This window comes from Pelophylax lessonae, assembly GCF_965119305.1.
Source record: "Pelophylax lessonae genome assembly, chromosome: 6".
In the NCBI taxonomy this organism is placed as follows: domain Eukaryota; kingdom Metazoa; phylum Chordata; class Amphibia; order Anura; family Ranidae; genus Pelophylax; species Pelophylax lessonae.
The window spans coordinates 58958193-58976319 of record NC_138773.1 but is presented as its reverse complement, the minus strand read 5'-3'; the positions used below and the strand labels follow the sequence as shown (position 1 = coordinate 58976319).

Here is an 18127-nt window from a genome sequence, read left to right as displayed (position 1 = left end):
AAAAAAGATTCTCTTGATCAGTCACTCCGTTTGTCTGTCTTTATGGCAGTTGCTCTGATTTACATCAAAGTGCAATGACAAAGCAGCAATTTGCATTTGAACCCTTTAGCAGCTGGAGTACAGGAAGCAGAATGGGAGAACTATGAATCCAGCAGCACACAGGCTGGGATAGAATTGGGCCTCTCCCCGCTTCTAGGTGGATGACAGATGACTAGATGGGAAGATCAGTAGACAGCAGGATGTGGGAGCTGAGCCGAGCGGCAGTGAAATCGGAGCCGAGATTAAGGAGAATGAAGATCTCATAAGAGTATCAGACTCTCCTGCATCCAATTAGACTGAAAAAGGCCCTGATATCAGCAGCACAGCCAGCTACAGCCTCATGGGACATGCCAAGAGTCTTCACCAATTACCATACTGGAGGCCATCAAGTTATATGGCCTAACCTAAAACCTAAAATTCCCCAATCCGCTGCGCACAGAGTGATTGTCGTTGGGGTTGCATCTAAGCTTCAAAGCAACAACAATTCCCACAAATGTATTTAGAAGAAGCTGATACTGAGAAATATTTAGGCTGGTATTGACAATACCCAGAAGAAAATGTGATTTTCCTGGTTGTCATGCTGATCCTTTAGATATGCAACCTGCAAGCCAGGAGTTCTGTCTTTGCCGGCTCGCCATGGATATGTCTTCATCAAGCTGCAGGAGCACGCAGGGCACTTTCTAATGCACTGAAGGCATTCTAAAGAGGCCTCTCGGTCACAATTGCATGTCATTTTAATATGCCTTAAGGGGGAAATCCACTTTCATGGGGGAATAAAAACACTGCAAAATTAAAATAGCGCATATAATTGCTACACAAGTCATATTGTAATTGAATGGATTAAAAATTACCTTTCTTTTTCAATTTGCAGCTCTGTAATTTTCTGTAACATACAATGCAATATGGCTACCTGGAGGTGTTCTGTACACAAATTAAACCCCACTTCCTAGAAATGTCATTTGTGATTGGATTACTGATTTTCCCAGACATCTGCACTAAGAAACAAGTCAGATTTTGGGCATCCCCTGCAACAAAAATGTCATTCTTGGTGAGATACTCCCAAAGGAAAATCTCTAAAGGGATGTAGACCCTGCAATTTTCCTCTTTAGAGCCCTGCAGGTGCATCAGCTGATTGATAATTATCAAACCACTCTTAATTAGATTCCTTTTTCACATGGACACAGACAAACAGCTATTTCTTCAGAATAACAAAAGTTAGGAATCTGCAACAGCAAGCCGACCTCAATGCACTGTTTAATTGGGAGACTATGTGGCAAATGAGGTTTAATGTTGATAAATGTAAAGTTATGCACTTGGGGGCTAAGAATATGCATGCATCATACATACTAGGTGGAGTAGAACTGGGAGAATCCATAGCAGAGAAGGATCTGGGTGATCTGGTAGAATATAAGATCAATAATAGCATGCAATGCCAAGCTGTGGTTTTCAAAGCAAGCAAAGTCCTTTCTTGTATTAACAGAGGCATGGAGCCCTTGTACAAATCATTAGTAAGACCTCATCTGGAATATGCAGTTCAGTTTTGGGCACCAGTTCTGAAAAAGGATTTCGGGGAACTGGAGAAAGTGCAGAGAAGGGCAACCAAACTGATAAGAGGCATGGAGGAGCTCAGCTATGAGGAAAGATTAGAGGAACTGAATTTATTCTCTTAAAAGGAGATTAGGGGGGATATGATCAACATGTATACATACATAAGTGGTCCAAATAGTGAACTTGGTGTTGGGTTATTCACTTTAAAGCGATCACAGAGGACAAGGGGGCACTCTTTAGGTCTGGAGGAAAAGAGATTTCGTCTCCAAATATGGAAAGGTTTCTTTACAGTAAGAGCTGTGAAAATGAGGAATAGACTCCCTTCAGAGGTGGTTCTGTCCAGCTCAGTAGATTGCTTTAAAAAAGGCCTGGATTCTTTCCTAGGTGTACATAATATAACTGGGTACTAATTAGGGGTAGACAGATATGGTTTTTTCAGGGCCGATACCGATATTTTGTACATTTAAAGTTTTGAAAAATAAAGACAATTTTTGACACAAATCTGGTACTGAACATGTTAATTTTTGTTTGACTTGGCTGGCTTGCTGGCACCCTATTGTGGATGGCTGGCTGGCACCCTGTGGTGGATGGCTGGCTGTCTGGCACCCTGTGGTGGATGGCTGGCTGTCTGGCACCCTGTGGTGGATGGCTGGCTGTCTGGCACCCTGTGGCAGATAGGTGGCTGGCTGGTACTCTGTGGTAGAAGGCTGGCTGGCACCCTGTGGTGAGTGGCTGGCTGGCACACTGTGAGGGGTGGCTGGCTGGCACTCTGTGGTAGGTGGGAGGCTGGCACAGGGCCTGTGGGCGGCTGGCTGGTACAGTGCCTGTGGCTGACTGGTACAGTGCCTGTGGGTGGCTGGCTGGCCGGCACCCTGTCTGTGGGTGGCTGGCTGTCTGGCACCCTGTGGTGGGTGGCTGGCTGCTACAGGGACTGTGGGTGGCTGGCACAGAGCCTGTGGGTGGGTGGCTGGCTGGCAGGTACAGGGCCTGTGGGTGGCTGGCTGGTACAGGGCCTGTGGCTGGCTGGCTCGCTGGTACAGTGCCTGTGGCTGGCTGGTACAAGGCCTGTGAATGTGGGTGGCTGGTGCTGCTGTGGTTGGGTGTATGGCTGTGATACACTCCCGCGAGACTAGTCCCGACTCCAGACGAGGCTGTCCAAGGCGAGGGAGGCGGAATGACATCACAAAAATATCGGCCAATTCCGGGGCCGATACCGATATATCGGGGAAAGTGCATATCGGTCTATCACTAGTACTAATATTTATAGGTAAAGTTGATCCAGGGAATATCCAATTGCCTCTCGGGGGATCAGGAAGGAACTTCTTCCCTTGCTGTAGCAAATTGGATCATGCTTTGCTGGGGTTTTTGTTTGCCTTCCTCTGGATCAACTGCGGGTATAGGGTTGTGTATATGGGATTGTATGGTTGTGTTTTCTTTATTGTTTTTTTATTAGTTGAACTAGATGGGCTTGTGTCTTTTTTCAACTTGATTATCTAGGTTTGTTAAAATCCTTGCAATGTACAGAGATCACTCAGAGGGGAATGTTTTTTTTTTTCTCAACAAAAGCGGAGTTACTCTTTAAGTGTGAGTCATCGTACCGAATGCAAATGCAGCTTTAAGGATCAGGGCCATCGAGTTTTAGGGCCCAATCGTGCATTTTAATAGGCAGTGTACAGTATGTACACAGGAAAGTTGTTTGAAATGATGGAATTTCACATCTGATAGATGGATTGATGTGCACTGTCCCTGTTTAATACATAATATAGGGCCTGTTACTGAAAAAAGGAATGATTGATAAGAACACATGAAGATGCACATGGAAAGGTGGCAGCCCAGGTGTTCTTATCATGACAGGTTACCTTTAATGCTGAACTTTAAGCCAACTGTTGACCTATACATATAGGGACTTCTTTACCTGCTAAAGAGATAGGCAACCTCAGCACTCCAGCTCTGGTGAAACTACAAGTCCCATGATGCACCCCACGCCCCTGACATCCACAGACATAAGTCTCAGAGGAAAAAGCATGATGGGATTTGTAGTTTCCCCACAACTGGAGTGCCCCTCCAGCCAATGCTGTGATTTTTTTTCCCTGCCAGACAGGTGACCCATTTTATTTTTCTTTACCGCAGTTATGCAGTACAGCCTGGTCACCTCCCCGCCCCAGCCTGTGATTGGGCAATGAAGGAGAGCAGAAGACAGCTGAGGTCCTCTCTCTTCTATCAGCAGGTTCCTTATCACCATGTTAATTGCAGCACAAAATTGGTTCCTGGCACTGTAGAGAAGGATCGCTGGCACCATGGCTGGACGCAGCAGGATATCAGCTTTATTAAGACATGGTTGAGTGCAGCACAAATAGTCGACGCGTTTCTGCCATAACGGCCTTACTCATGGTTCCTAGCACTGTTGCTCCCTGGCCCACCCTGACAAGAGGCTGCTGTCTAATCAGATTCAGCTTCACGCACTAAAACACTCATTTAATGATTTTGTAATGAGTACAGAAGTGTAAATTGATGTTGTTCTACATCAGGAGGTGGAAATCTCAAGTGAGTTAGGTGCTAACGACAGCTGTCTCTGGGCTATCTAATGTCTAAGCATGACGGAAATCCATCGGCTCATTCTCAATGAACACATTTTTTTTTTAAAGGGGAGAAAGACTTTAGCACAATGCTTCTCAAACGGGGGGCCATTTGTTTTCCCGGGGTGCAGTGGGCTCCATACCTGCTTTGGCTGATCAGAGATGGACGAGAGGACTCTGGTGTGATGGGGAACTCTCTTATGGAGGTAACTTGGATGAGATGTGGGGCTGCCGTGTATAGGAGGGACTCTGACTCTGTGCTAGAGGGGACTTTGATGTGACCTTGGATGTTTGGCGGGGAGGGGCTTTAATGTGAAGGTAATTTCATAAGCGTGGGTATTGTTAATCATTTGAGGTTCAGGTTTCAACAAGTGGAATAAGGATAGACAGTATCAAAACCCAAAACCAAAAATGTAATATATTGCAGCTTACCAGTCCTTAGATGTGGTGGCTGCATTTGTTTTCTTTTCTTTGGCTGTTTTGCCTTCTGTTTTCTCCTGGCCATTAACAGACCTCCTGTATTAGAGTGCCCCCACTCTGGATGAGGGAGCACAGGGGTCACATTTGGACAGCAGCATTGTCAGTCTGTGGGGAGGGGAGGGGAGTGGTAGATGCACTAACAGATTTTAAGTGTTACATAAACCCAGCACCCTGCATTCACTATATCTGCTCTCCCACAGTACACAGAACATGGAAATGCAATTATTTTAGTAAATATAAACTGCTGAATACCTTTTCTCATCAGCAGTATATAGCAGTCTTGTGACTTCTATCAGTGTCCGGCCGAGCACCGGTTAAAGATTATAAGAGGAGTTTTCATTCTTCTCTCACTGTCCTATGAGGCTGCATGACCCCTGACCCTATGTCTGGACAGTGCTGATTGGCCCTGTGTAGATCACATGCACTCTCCCTCCCAAAAAAAAAAAAACCTCTCTAGCAATACACACCAAACCAAGCACGTGCAGAGTGCCTCCTAGGGCTCTGTTCTATCAGGAAATGGATTGGGGACAGTGGAGGAAGGGGAGGATCAGAGAAGAAAGGATCAAACAGCCTTTTTACACACAAAACCAACAAAACTAATCAGCCAAGCGCTCACTCCAATGGGGATGACAGGCGTGCCGCTCTACTTAGGTAGAGAACTCCAGCGTGAGCACATGAAAAAGAAGGAGGCACAAACACCTAGTGCATTACACGCGATCACCTTAACCACTTTACGTCTGCTCACAGTAATACTACTGCGGCAGAGTGGTTCGTTATCGTCTGACGACGTAGTATTAACGTCGTCAGACACTCCCCCCTTCTGGGCGGCGCTTGCGCGCCGCCGGAGGCTCGCTCCCGCTGTTTTCATTCACAGCGGGAGTCGGGCCAGGGGAGGAGCAGCGGCGATCGCCGCTGCTCTGCCCCGATCGCCGGGGATCTAGTGTGGAGATCCGCCCGCCTGTGTAAACACAAGCGGACGGATCTCCATAGTGACAGGGAGTGACAGATCGGACTGTTCGGCATAGCTGGACATCCGATCTGTCCATGACTCACTCAGTCCCCCCCCCTACACGTCAGTAAGCACCAGGCATACATTAACCCCTCCCTCTCCAATAGAATTAACCCCTTCCCTGCCAGTGTCATTTTTACAGTAACAGTGCATATATATAGCACTGATTACTGCAGTAATGTCACTGGTACCCCCAAAAGTGTCAAAAATGTCAGTCAAGGGTCCGATCTGTCCGCCGCAATGTCACAGTCCCACAAAAAAAATCGCAGATCGCCGCCATTACGCGTTAAAAAAAAAAACACCAAAAATGACAGAAATCTTTGCCTTTGTTAGTAAACGCAATAACTTTTGCGCAAACCAATAAAAATACGCTTATTGCGATTTTTTTTACCAAACATAGGTAGCAGGAAACAAATTGGCCAACAATTTTTAAAAAAATTGGTTTTTACATCTTTTTTGGGGGGGGAATTTCATATAAAAAAATGTTAAAAATATTGTTATTTTTTCAAAATAAACGCTCTTTTTTTGTTTATAGAGCAAAAAGTAAAAATCGCACAGGTGATCAAATACCACCAAAAGAAAGCTCTGTTTGTGGGAAAAAAAAGGACGTAAATTTCGTTTGGGTACGGCTTCGCACGACCGCGCAATTGTCAGTTGAAGTCGCACAGCGCCGAATCGCAAAAAGTGGCCTGGACGGAAGACAGCAAAATCCTCCGGTGGTAAAGTGGTTAAAAAAATGTTTTATTAAAATGCCAAAAACATACTCACAGACATGAAGAGTAAAATCGCATTACAAGAGTCCACCACACGTGGAATGGAACATGTCCCTGTAGATAGGACCACTGATGCGTTTTGGGAGTCGAGCCTTTTTACACAATGTAGAGGTCTGACCCCTTAGGTTCCACAGTGAGTGTAACAAGCATGCTTTACTGCGGAGCTCCTCTCACACTTTATAAGCAGTTACAGAAAACTTTTGGGAGAAAGGTTTTACATAAATGAAAAAAAAGCTGATCATTGTAAGCACCCCTGTCTGTAGCAAATGGCTTGTCTCAATCTCTAACTGACACACACACGTGTGTGTGTGTACATTCTATATATATATATAAATGATATATCTGTTGAAAAGCAACACACTTACTGGCAGGATCACCAGATGAAAATATAAGAAAGAAAGCCTAAAAAAGAAATTGAATGCAGCCATCACATCTAAGAATTAGTAATATGGTTGCAATATAATAAATATTTGCTTCTGGGAATAATATACAGCTCTAAGTTTTTAACGTTCAAAAACGTTGGGAAACGCTGCTTTAGCGAGACGAATCGCCTGCGATCGATGTGGGGATTGTGTATTTAGCCTCTTGACTTTTCCAGCCATGCCAAATTTTACACGTGAGCTGACACCATCACCCTCCACCCCAATCAATATTAACAGAGTGGAGCGGGGGGGGGGGGGGGGGGAGGTAAGCGCCACGTATGAAGAAATCAGTATTTGTAGAGATTTGTAATGGAATTTCTCCATTATCCGGGGCGACTTGCTGTCTATCCTTTGTGCATGGAAACGCTGCAATCATCTAACAAGATCTCTCCAGGCGAAATGCTGCACTGCATCAACATCCGGAGCGTCAGCCGGTGATTTATTAGGAGAGCGGGAAGGAGAGGAGCGAGGGGACACCTGAGCCAGGCCCTGCCAGCCGGTGACAACACCGACATATTAATGGAACAATCACCCCATGGTACCAGTACTGAACCCCTGGTGTGACTGCAGGGACTGAACTGATCAAGCTCAGCCTATCAGAGCCTCATCTGTACCATGAAAGGTAATCAGTATTATCAACACCCCAATACTGCTAAGTTATGGAACCCACTTGAGTGTTGATTTCTAAGCCCTATACGAGTTAAAGAAAAGATAAATTCGAACTCTGTGTTTTAAACCTGGGATCTTGCCAACATCCCTAATAAATATGGAACAAAGATAACCCCTGGGGATTGGGACTTTAAACGGCAAGAATCAGGACTTGAGTATGAAAATATAAATTTTGTTACACATATGATATCATATGTGTAATAAAATTTATATTTTCATACTCAAGTCCTGATTCTTGCCGTTTAAAGTCCCAATCCCCAGGGGTTATCTTTGTTCCATATACGAGTTAAAGGGTAACTCCACTTTAGTGGGGAAAAAAATAGCAAATAAAGAATAATATAGCGTATACAATTGCGACACAAATCATATTGTAATTGAATGTTCTTAAAATGACCTTTCCTTTTCAATCTGTGGCTGCTGTCCTTTTCTGAAAATGCAATGCAATATGGCCGTCTGGAGGTATTCTGTACACAGAATGTATACTGACCACACCCCCAGAAACATCATTTCCTGCTTGTGTGATTGGCTCACCGATTTTCCCAGAAGTCTGCACTAAGATAGAAGTCAGATTTTTGGCATCCCCTGCAACAAAAATTGTCATTTTTGGTGGGATACTCCCAATAGGAACACGTCTAAAGGGATGCAGGCCCAGCAGATTTCCTCATTAGAGCCCTGCAGCTGCCACAGCTGATTGATAATTATGAAACCACTCCCATCTGACCCACTCAGCACAGAGGAACAAAAAATGTTTTCTTCAGACTAACAAAAGGTAGGAATCTGCAACAAAGTTTGTTAAAATCCTTGTAATGTACAGAGATCACCCAGAGGGGAATGTTTTTTTCTCAACAAAAGTGGAGTTACTCTTTAAAGAGATGTAAACCCTAACTGGATGACATTTAGTTCTGTAAAGCACTGCATATCATAAACTAATGCCTGCTTTTTTTGCGTGTTTTTCTTTTTTACAATAAAATAAAAAAATTTTCATCTTTCTTTTCATCTAAGTGTTCATCTCCTGCAGCCTCTTTGCAGCTACTTCAGTGATGGCTGCATGGCATTTCCCTGGCAGGATTTCCTGATGGTGACAATAGTGGACCATGACTGTGTAATGTGTTGAAAAAGCCACCTGGAAAACCCATGCCACAGGGTGACAACGTAGGAGCACAACTGGGAGACAAGGGCAGAGCGTTGTCACCCTTTCTAACCCCAGGAGCCTGCACTCACTGTATCTGGTCTCCCACAGTACACAGAACATGAAAATGTAATTATTTTAGTATTTATAAAGCGATAAATACCTTTTCTCATCAGCAGTATAGAGCAGTTTTGTGACTTCTATCAGTGTCTGGTTAATTGCTTGTAGGAGGAGTTTTCATTCTGCACTGATTGTCCTATCAGAATGCAGGACCCATGACCCTCTGTCTGGAAGGTGCTTATTGGACCTGTGATGATCACATGCACTCTCCCAAAAAACAAAACAAAAAACTCTCTAACAATACACACCGAACTGAGCATGTGCAGAGTGCCCGCATGGCCCTGTTCTATCAGCAGATGAATTGGGGAAGAAGGGGAGGATCAGAGAAGACAGGATCAAACAGCCTCCTTACACAGTGCAAAGGATTAACCCCTTAGGTTCCACAGTGAGTTTAACCACTTAAGGACTGGAAGGTTTTACCACCCTAATGACCAGGCCTTTTTTTGTGATACGGCACTGCGTTACTTTACCTGACAATTGCGAAGTCATGCAACGCTGTAGCGTAATAAAATTGATGTCCTTTTTTCCCCACAAATAGAGCTTTATTTTGGTGGTATTTGATCACCTGTGCGGTTTTTATTTTTTGCGCTATAAACAAAAAAAGAGCCACAATTCTGAAAAAAAACAATATTTTTTACTTTCTGCTATAAAATATATATTAAGCAAATAAAAATGTAAAAAATCCATTTTTTTTTCATCAGTTTAGGCCAATTTGTATTCTTCCACATATATTTGGTAAAAATAAATCCCAATAAGCGTATTTTGATTGGTTTGCCCAAAAGTTATAGCATCTACAAACTGGGAGATAGATTTATGTCATTTTTATTTAGTTATACTAGTAATGGCGGCAATGAGTGACTTTTAGCGGGACTGCGACATTGCGGTGGACAGATCGGACACCTAACTGACACTTTTGAGGGGATCAAAAAAAATATGCACTGTTACTGTACTAATGACACTGGCAGGGAAGGGGTTAACACCAGGGGAGATCAAAGGGTTAAATGTGTCCCTATGAGGTGCTTTCTAACTGTGTGGGGGATGTACTCAATAGATAACACAGGATCCCTGTGTTCATCTCTGACAGGACCGCGGTCTGCCTTCTTTACATTGGCAGACCTCCGTTCCTTCTCCATAGGGGGCAATCTCAGGTGGCCGGCGGACATCACAGCCGCTGGACCCGCTGATTTGCTTCCCCTCTGGCCAATCGGCATGCGTGCATCCCCACTGTCTATTACACCAAGCGACGTACAGCTACATTGTTTCGCGTAATAGAGTGGACCTGCCGCAGTAAAACTACGGCGGCTGGTCGGCAAGTGGATAACAAGCATGCTTTACTGCTGTACTCCACTCACACTTTATAAGCAGTTACAGCAAACCGTTTTTCTCCTTTTTGGATAAAGTTTTTACATAAATGAAAAAAGCTGATCATTGTAAGCATCCCGGTCAGTGGTAAATGGCTTGTCTCAACCCTCTGATACTTCTGTGGGACAGCTTGTTCTGTCATAGAACAACAAACTTACTGACTGGATCACCAGATGTATAAGTGTCCGGCTGAGCACTGGTAAAAGCTTGTAGGAGTAGTTTTCATTCTCCTCTGACTGTCCTATGAGGCTGCAGGACCCCTGACAGTGCTGTGCTGATTACATGCACTCTGCCAAGAGAAAACAAAAAAAAAAAACTCTCTACCAATACACACCAAACTGAGCATGTGCAGCGTGCCCCAAGGCTCTGTACTATCAGCAGATGTAATGGGGACAGTGGAAGAAGGGGAGGATCAGAGAAGACATGATCACACAGCCTTGTTATACAATGCAGAGGTTTAACCCCTTAGGTATAACAAGCATGCTTTACTACTGTTGTGGGTTTAGTAACATGTACAATATAAGGTTATATGACATTTGATTGGATTTACATTAATTGGACCTTCCTAGCATCATAAGTGACATCCTGGACAACATCTGTGTAACCAGGACCCCCCTTTTCTTTTCGGTGGTGTAAAGGGAACAAAGCGTTTACCACGCATTCACCATGCTGCACCGTCTGCTGAGCTACAGGGAAGACCGGTGTGGCCAAACAAATGACTACAGGCAAATCTCTCCCCTCCTCTGGCTCCTGGAGCGAATGAATTTAGGCAGCCACCTAAGACACTAAAGCTGGCCACAGATAGATCGAAATTCAGCTATTTTAGCAAGAGCCATCAGAATTTCGATCCATGTGTGGCCGCTCTCACTCTACACAAGTCACACTATTCATCGACTTGATCAAATGGAAATTTTTTCTCGATCAGCAGCTGCAGCCACTGATTAGCATATTCTGATAGCAGAGGAGTCCCCGCTGTCAGAATACATTGTCTCAGCAGAGATCATTCCTCCATCCACCTCGCATGATGTGTGGATAAAGGAAATATATTTGTTTTTTTTATTTTGTTTTTGGGTCAACCAAAAAACAATCCATATATGGCCAGCCTAAGTAGAAACTTGGGAAGCGAGACTTTCTATATGCCATTTTCCATTTTATTCCCTCCCCTCTCTATATGTTTACTGGGAGCAAAGCAAAATATTTCATACTTCCATTTATTGTGGCGCATGTGATGTTTGTTGATTGGCCAACTTTCATAAAAATGAATAGCCTAATAACACATACTGTATAATAAAACCAGCCTTTGCTGCACTACTCAGCTTCAATACAGAGATTGTTCCTTGCAGTATTTTTTTCAGCTGCTAGATGTCCTCAGTCTAAAGACCAGCACCCTTCTATCTGGATCCGCCCCCCAGGCTGTGACTGGACAGTGAAAGGAGGAACCTCCCATTGATGATCTCATCTCCCTGTCACTCTGCTTTCTCCTCCTATTAGGATGCTCCTTACCAGCGTTGGTACTGCTTCTTCCTCTCACACTCCAGCTCTGCTCCCCAGGGACTCGAAGATTCTGATATTCGGTCACATTCAGGTACTTTACACTGCTTGTAGTTTAAAAATATATATAATAAAGCTGAATTTTAGGTATGGATTTTATTGCATAGTTACATTGGTGTAGCTTGAACCAATGTAATAATCTGTACTCTATCGCTGTGGGATCACTGTGGTAGCAGAGAATCACTGTAGTAGTCACCACTACTACAATGATCGCCACGATCGTTGGGATCCTGTGATGAGTGGCTGTCCTGTTGCTTAGTAACTACAGAAGGTCGCTTGCTTGGCATGGGCACCATCCACAGAAGACCTTGCACTTCTCTCAATAAATACAAAGTGTTCTCTGATTGGATGAGGTGGAGATTGTGACATCACTGCCCCACCTCTTCACCTCATCCAATCAGAGAATGTTTTGCATTAAGAAGAACGCAAGGTTTTCTTTGTGAATGGTGCCCTTGTCAAGTTGAACAAGGAGGAAAGCGTTTTAAAAAGGCAGTCCTCTTTAGTAATGTAGAGCAAAGCTGCGCAACAAATCATAGTAAACTATTGGATCCAAGATTTAGGCTGGATACACACTATACAATTGTCTTTAGATTTTTTCCTTTAGATTTACCAAAACCATATAATATGAAGTCAGACCTCAACACTTTACATTTGTATGCAGTCAGGCAGGCCCTTGCATTACATAGATGAAGATAAATCTAAAGAAAATCTAACCACAAAAGTTTTAAATTGTGTATCCAGGCTTAGTTTAGAACAAAAAAAAAATGATTGCAAAATGATGTTTGATTGGTTGATTGATTGATGGACCCTTGGTCGGTCAGTGGGCAGTCTCTCCTCCTATCTGCAACACACCTGACTGGATCCTTGTGCTGCTTCTCTCTCCCCCAGTCTGAGCTCTGGTGAACAGGGACTGAAAGAGGCCGATACTAATTCAAACTCAAGGACTTGTACTTCTTGCATTTAAAAATAGTTTCATAGTTGGTAAGGTTGAATAAAGACAATAGACCATCCACTTCACCCGGTGTAGGTGTACGTGTGTCAGTGTCCATAATTATTTCCCATATGTTCCCTAAATGTTGTGCTCACTAACATGCACGTCTTTTACAACTATCAATACTTCCTGCTGACACCACTAATTGTGGAAGAGAGTTCCACATCCTTTCATAAATCCATCCATAAAGACATCACCCTTAGCGCCGGTTCACACTACCGCGACACTACTTCGGGTGGCGACCTCTGAGGTCACGGTGCGAGCAGCGCGCCGCGACCTCGGAGCGGCCGCCACGGACTTCATAACATTGAAGTCTATGGCGGTCGCCTCCTGGTCGCCCCAAAGAAGCTCCGGACCCTTTTTCTAGGTCGGAGCGACTTGTGTCGCTCCTATTAGAACGGGTCCGCAGCTTCCCTATGGGAGGGGACCTGCGGCGACCTGTGAGGCGACTGGGTCGCCTCACAGGTCACCCTAGTGTGAACCGAGGCTAAAAGTGATATTAAAGGCAGGTTTCAAAAAATAAATAAATAACAAACATGTTATACTTACCTCCTTGTGCAGTTGGTTTTACACAGAGCAGCCCCAATCCTCCTTTTCTCAAGTCCCCCGCCGGCACTCCTGGCCCCTCCCTCCTGCCGAGTGCCCCCACAGCAAACAGCTTGCTATGGGGGAGTCCATTCAGACACAGAGCCGTGGCTCAGCCCTGCGCCCTCCTCACTGGCTGGCTGCTGCACAGAGAAGGTTTTTTACCTTCATGCATAGAATGTATGAAGGTAAGAAACATTGAGCCTTTAGAACCACTTTAATGGTGTGTTATTGATTGCAGAGATGTATTATTTTGTATCTTTTATATCTGCCTGGAGATCAGCTTTAAAGGACCAGTCCACCTGTAACTGATATTTCAGCATTTGGTAGTGGGGCTGTGACCATACTGCAAGGGGTAACTGCTTATGTAGTCTCTAGGGAACAGTAAAACCACTTTACTTTCCTGATCATCCACTCCCCCAGCAGGTGGTGCTACCCTATGCTCCAATGATAGACTGTCGCTCGGTGTCATGACGCCCAATGCAGGGCTATGGACCCTGCATTGGCCTTGATGACATCAGGACCCTGTACCGCTGGAGCATGGGGGTGAAGGGGCTTACAGGGACCAGTTTAGCAGCGCAGATGATCTTCTTCAACAAGTTTTCTAGACCTAAACAAGCAATTAAAGCAGGGTTCCACCCATTTTGGAGCTTATTAAAAGTTAGCAGCTACAAAAATTGTAGCTGCTGACTTTTATTAAACATACACTCACCTGTCCCATGTTACAGCAATGCGGCCAGCAGGAGCCTTGGTTCTCCCTGTGGCGCAGGCATCACTAGTGTGGGCACCCGCCTGTGACAGCTTGCAACTTCACAGCCAGGTGCGCACTGCGCATGTGCGAGTCGCGCTGCACGTCCTGAGTGGACAGGTTAATCTTCTGGGACCAAATCTTGGTACCCGCCTCCCCCCAAAAAAATGACATGCCAAATGTGGCATGTCAGGGGGTCAGGAGGCCTTAAAGCGGAAGTTCCACTTTTGGGTGGTACTCCGCTTTAACCCTTATAGTGTGGGCACAGCCTCACTACCAGGGTTCATTTTCAAGCTTCAAACCTACTGGATGGTGTCTAATTACTAGCTGGGACTCTGGTAGTAAGTTATCCATGCTTACATGGCATTTCTTGGTGAGCAACATATTAAACCGAGAGCAGCACAAATTGTTACATTTCCATGACTCATCCCAGTTTGTGCAGTGTGGATCAATTAGTCTTGCTTGCCTGGAGAATGCACACCTGCTGGGGCCATTATGAGGATTGCCCTCTCCCTGCTGAGCTGTTTGTCTTTATTCTAACAGGAGGACCACATGGTGGTTGGCAGGGACACCCATCATCCCAGGTTGGTCAAGCCCAAGCCAGGAAATAGAGCAGGAAGATGATTACACAAAGAATCAATCGGTGACTTCCCCAACCGGACTCCACCTATGTTATGTTTGAGTGAACTGTCCCTTTAGGATTCACCCCCCTAGAAAACCTAATAAATTACAGGTGGCCATTTATTAAGGTGGTAGTAAAGTTTAGAAAGTAAAAAAAAAGGTAATGTTATAATGTGCTAGTGTGCATCGCATACTAGCACAATATGAAAGACTAACCTTGAAACAAAGCCCTCCAGCGGCACGCTGCCACGGCTTCAATCTGCACCCAGTCATCACTCCCGTTCATGCACATGAGAGTCACGACCGTGGCACAGGGCTCTGAAGAAACGGCATGAGTATGCCATTCCTTCAAAGCGCATGCGCCATGACGTCACCGGCAGCCAAGCAAGCAAATATCTCCTAAATGGTGCACATTTAGGAGATATTAGTTTTACCTATAGATAAGGGAGCTTTTTTTCCCCAATGAGCACCAATGTAAGGGGGCTTTTTTTCCAATGAGCTCCAATGTAAGGCCACTTTTTCTCCCCAATGAGCACCAACACCAATGTAAGCAGCATTCTTCCCAATAAGCACCAATGGAAGGGGCTTTTTTCCCCAATGAGCACCAATGAAAGGGGCTTTTTTCCCCAATTAGCACCAATGAAAGGGTCTTTCTTCCCAATGAGCACCAATGTAAGGGTTTTTTCCCCAATGAGCACCAATGAAAGGGGCTTTTTTTTCCCAATAAGCACCAATGAAATGGGCTTTTTCACAATGAGCACCAATGTAAGTGGCTTTTTTTCCCCAATGAGCACCAATGAAAGGGGCTTTTTCACAATGAGCACCAATGTAAGTGGCTTTTTTTCCCCAATGAGCACCAATGAAAGGGGCTTTTTTACCCAATGAGCACCAATGAAAGCGGCTTTTTTCCCAATAAGCACCAATGAAAGGGGCTTTTTCCCAATGAGCACCAATGTAAGGGGCTTTTTTTCCCAGTGAGCACCAATGAAAGGGGCTTTTTCCCAATCACCACCATTTAAGGATTCTTTTTTCCAATGAGCACCAATGTAAGGATGTTTTTTTTTCCAATAAGCACCAATGTAAGCAGCATTATTACCAATGAGCACCAATGTAAGGGGCCCTTTTCCCAAATGAGCACCAATGCAAGGGCCTTTATCCCAATGAGCACCAATCTAAGAGAAATAATGCCCAATGAGCACCAATCTAAGAGACATTATGCCCAATGAGCACCAATGTAAGGGGCCCTTTTCCCAATGAGCACCAATGCAAGGGCCTTTATCCCAATGAGCACCAATCTAAGAGACATAATGCCCAATGAGCACCAATCTAAGAGACATAATGCCCAATGAGCACCAATTTAAGAGACATTATTCCCATTGACTATCAGTGTAAGGACATACTTCTCCCCTGAGCACCAAAGTCAATGTGAGGGAACACTTTTTTTTACTGTCTGCATTTCTTTAATGGTCATTGTCATTTGGTATTATTACTTTAAATATTCTATATAAATGTTCTATATAGCAGCCCTAGGTGTCCAATGCATGTACATTTCACCAAAACATTCTTTGGTGGAGAATGACATACTGTCATGCATCATACATGGATATGGAAGATTCAACTATGGAGAATGATTGCCAAAGTATTCCTCATTCTTACTTTTTTTTGTTATATCGGCCTAGAGTTCATATTAATGAACCATGGGCTGTAACTTTACTAAGTCAGTTCTCAGGGAACTCCTGCTAATAAAATTATTTTAAGGGTTCCTCCATCCTAAATAGTTGAGAATGGGTGGGTCAACCATATCAGAAACACAATATAATCCCCCTGTTAAATAATAACACTAGTCTGATTACAGTTGTCCTGGTCAAAATACTAATGAGCAAAAACACACCATTGAGACTAATAAATGTAATACTAATGCCAAAAATTGTGATGACAACACGCAAAGCGCAGTAACCCACAGCAACCAGGCATATGATTTTTTGTTCATAGTAGCCGAAAATATAATTGCCCCTTGGTTAAAGGAAGGCACTGCGCTCTGCGCTTTTTTTTTATGTCTATATCTCCTGGTTTATAGAGTTAATACATCCCCAAAACAGATGTGTGCTTCTCCGGGCACTGGCCAGATGCTGAAACCCAGCAACCCTTTGGGACTCCCACTGTGAGGTCTGCTCACCTGTGTTCCCAGCTCCGCCCATCCGCTATGACCATTACATAGGGTTCTGACATAAAGCAGCATGCTGCTGGCGATAGCCAGGGCACCTCCTGCTGCAGCAGGAGTGAGACTTCCTGGAAATGAGAGGAAGATCCAAGAACTCAAGGGAGGAGATCTTACCACTTAGAGATTTAAAAAGCCAGTGGCTGAAATAGCCGACTAGTGGATAACTATAATAGCGGATTAAGCCTTTATTTTATTTTTATTTTTTATCAAAAATAGACTAAAATGTATCAGCTTTCAGCTGCCCTTGTATCTAAATGTCAATCTAAAAAAAAAAAAAAAAAAAAAAAAGACCTTACCAATCTACCGTATAACAATGTCCAGACACGCTTCAGCTGCAACAGATATTAACCTCTAAACCGCCAGTCCAAACTATATACATGGCTCAAGCTTTTACAATTCAAAGGATAAAGAACTAAAATAGGTCTTACCTTTACTGCTGTGACCGATCCTAAAGAAGACAGAAGGAAAAAAAAAAATCAATGTAATAAAAAAAAAAAAAATGATGTATAAAAATCAATCCTTGACAGAAGAATAGAGGAGGTGTATCCCGGAGCCCGACCAAAACTCCAAATGGCCTTTAAACAGATTGAATTCGGCTAAATCTCCCCAATATCTCCAATGTAATCTTTTAATGGTTGTGCAGCCCAGCTGCTGCAGCAAAGAGGGAGGATTATCAGAAGTGATGGCCTTTTTCTGGGGTTGGGTTAAAAGCTGGCCTGAAAGATAGCGTTTTATGGAGAGAGAGAGAGAGAGACACACAGCTGGTATACGCTCGTCTTCTCATAAGCACTTACAATGCTGTGTGCATTAAGTAGGTTTTGTTGGAGAACAGGGGAAAAAAAAAAAAAAAAAGAGAGAGAGGGAGAGAGAGAGAGAGAGGGAGGCAGATAAGGATGTCCTCAGATGCAGTCAAGATTCATTAGTTGCCCAGTGTATTTTTGCAATTTTATTACTGCCTGATGCTAATGACTTGCAATGTTTGGCTACCATAGATACCTGGATATCTGTATTAATTGCCTCCCCAAGGAGCGCCGTCCCAGTGCTTTTGGATACAGCAATTGACACTTGCTTACGACAATGAAGCATGATCTCAACCACACGCGACGCCTTGAGTGTTTTGTCTTGCGGTGTGAGATGTGTGGTGCCTACAAGCTAAATGACTATCCCTAAAGCACAATAATCCACACTGGCATAAAGGAAAAGGGTGATTATTGGTGCAAAGTGGGACCCAGAAATGCAGACAGTGGACTGAGGTATAAAGGAACCAGGTCATAAAAGATTTA

General features: G+C 44.1%; 1 protein-coding gene across 1 annotated transcript in view; it reads right to left on the bottom strand.

Annotated features, from left to right (window-relative positions):
• Window positions 1-17690, bottom strand: part of GNG13 (G protein subunit gamma 13) — a 40636-nt gene extending 22946 nt beyond the window's left edge. The window contains exon 1 of the mRNA XM_082261254.1: window positions 17273-17690. The gene's annotated coding sequence lies outside the window, so the exon portion shown is untranslated. The remainder of the gene's footprint in view (window positions 1-17272) is intronic.
• Between the last annotated feature and the right edge of the window lie 437 nt (window positions 17691-18127).